Source organism: Galendromus occidentalis, unplaced genomic scaffold (assembly GCF_000255335.2).
Source record: "Galendromus occidentalis unplaced genomic scaffold, Mocc_1.1 scf7180000077435, whole genome shotgun sequence".
Lineage (NCBI taxonomy): Eukaryota > Metazoa > Arthropoda > Arachnida > Mesostigmata > Phytoseiidae > Galendromus > Galendromus occidentalis.
The window spans coordinates 641,804-644,651 of record NW_003805423.1 but is presented as its reverse complement, the minus strand read 5'-3'; positions in this window follow the sequence as shown (position 1 = coordinate 644,651).

Below are 2,848 nucleotides of genomic sequence, written 5' to 3'. Positions count from 1 at the left end.
GCCATCCTTCCGGCGGCGCAGCTTAGCTGTCTGCGCACGTTTGAGACGTTTAAGGGACGTGATTGCAAATTGCAACTTCAGTCGCTTGTCAGGCTTCAGACTAAACGGAAAGTTTCAGAGACATTGTTCATCAAAGCACAACAATATTTTGAGCCAGTATCGTGGCAGCGATCGTAGCGACTGTGGCATGACAACATGCTTGCAAACATACGGGATGACTCGACGGCGTCTATTCAACTGCTCGCTAAATTCGACACAGAAATAAGCAAAGTATTTAGGTAGACGGCTGCGGCGACACCATCTGTGGGAGCCAGCGCTTCGAGATCCTGGAATGATTTTCCGGGTATATGGAACGGATAGTCCCGCTATAATTATACTCCATCCATACGATCTGGGAAGTGCATTCAATACCAAATATGGCGGCATATAATGGCGTCAACGGATGACTCCCGGCGACTCAGTCGGAGATCCGCCGCTTCGAGCCGTCCCCGGACGATAATTGTTTTTCTTCCACGCGCGAGAAACTAATCTATTTCGAATTTAATCCGTTCGCTCCCCCCCAGAAACCGGGTCTTCTGAGCGATTCACAAGTGTTCAATCGACCGAAGATCGCCCGACTGCATGCATTCCCCGCTAAGGCGAATCGGAGCTCTCCAGTCGATAATCTGCGGAGCCGAAATTCCTGTTTCAATAACACTGGGCGTTCGGATGAGCACCATTTATTCGGCGAGTGAGCGAGGGATCGAGCCATCCCTTTAGACAGAAAGTCTGCTGATGAAGACATCGCCGTGGTTTTCGGTGGGTGTGGTTGTTTTTCCGATGGACAAACATGGTCGATGGATCCGACGGTGTCGACGCGCGTTTTCATTTTGTTCGATTCAACTTCCTCAATCAATAAATCGTCTCGCTCGCTCCTCTCTCGCCATCCTACCCGCGCCACGTCAAGGAACCGTGTGATAAAATTGTTCATTGAGCTCGTTAGCGCTCCACATTTCACACGGACGACTTTCTCTTCTGTCGACAGAATTGGCTCCAGTGGAAACTAGATAAGCCTCGACCAGCACTGCCGGAACTCGCTCGTGTTCGACATTGTTGTCGTTTCGGCCTTTTGTCATTAGGATCAGGCGAGCGATCCGCGAATGATCTCGGCTATCGCCGGAGCGATCGTAGATCGTATCTCGGTCGACGGCACCTACGATCGGGATACGTAAGATGCGGTCGATCAGAATATTTCCAGCCATTAGCTCCGTTCGATTTTGAAAGATGTTCACGCGTTCGATGGACCCGAACGAGAACATGGCCGCTTGACGCGCGCTGAAGACGTCTTCCGAACTGTGACGCTTCAGAAGCGTTGCTTGTACGGGGAGAGCAGAACCTCCTGATAGCGATGGTGCCAAGCTGCGTGATGCCCAGGTAGTCGGAGACTTGCGTCGGTTGATCACTCATCCATGCTACTCTATGAGTTCCTATCAACCGATAGTTGAGCTGCTATGCGACGACAATAGCAGATGAGATATCGTTTCGAATTAACAACCATCGCTACGCAGCCGGGCTCGCGAGCCGGAATACTGGAATGGGGAGGCCACGGATTGAGCGAAATATTATGAAAAAGTGGGAAGTAATGATAGATGAGCGAGCTGTCAGCGAGCGATCAGGAAATAAACCGTATCAACAACAAGTACCGAGCACTCTCGAAACACCCGCAGAGTCATCGACAATTATCGAGCGACCCTAATTGCTCGCTAATGAAATCTGTGGCGGTCGTCGGGCGAAACTGCCTCACTCATCTAATTCCTTCCAGCCCACCATGTCTCTGTAGACAACATACGAACGGGGTTTTTCCTCTTGTTGACTGCGCTTCCCAACGAGTTTTTTTTCCACGTTCAATCCAAGTGGATTGACCGAGCCGTGTCCCACAGCTACTACAAGTACGCGGAAAGTTTTTTGTAACAGCTGTTTTTCTCTGTACGCGTCAACGATTGTACACAGAGCCTTGTGACGCCAGGTGAGATTTAGAGCCTTTTACCTCTGAGTGAGAGCTTTGGACCGCACTCAGTCAGAGCTTGTGTCTTCTCCCGCTCAATTCGAGTTTTCCGCTGCCTAATACCGCAAAAAATAGCCTTGAGCCTCTGCACGGAAATTTGAGGCTCATTTCAATCATTGTCTGAAGTCCGCAGCTTTGTCGAGGCCGATTCCGCTCCTATGTCTCGTATTCAATATTTTTTCCCCTGTCTATCCGCTTTTGATGTGTTTTCTCGCTCCACTCGACCTCTTGAGGAGTCTAGATTGGAAAGACCTGAGAAAAACCTGACAAGAACGACGCTCACGACCCCTAATCGAGAACTCTTCAGAGGCGACTGCGGAACGGTGCCCTTGGACGGAGAAGCGTTCCCGTAGATCTGCTCTATTCACGTCATTTCCAAACGTCATGGTCGGAATCGGCCATTTCAATCTTCGACGGGCAAGCGAAACTCTGCGAAATGATTTATCAGATGAGCGTCGCCACTTCGAGGAGCGACGCGGTTCCGAAGCGCTCCGCAGTAGTAATGAGGGTTGCGAACGTAGCCTCTCCTGTCAAAAACTTTCCCAAGCTGTTTGTCTGCGCGGAAAAATTTTTCATCTCCGCAACTCCTGCCCGAACTCTAAGACAATTCGATTGATGGCACCGTCGAATGCGAATCGTCCTCTCCAGTTCGTTGAGCGTTGAATTCACCGAATCAGCCGTGAATATTCGATCGGAGTTGTACCCCATCAGCCACGATCTTCGGTCGATGCCTCTCTCGGTCCATATGATCTATGAGCACGAGGTGGGTATACGATGAGAGCAAATTACGATAAAGGTCGAGGT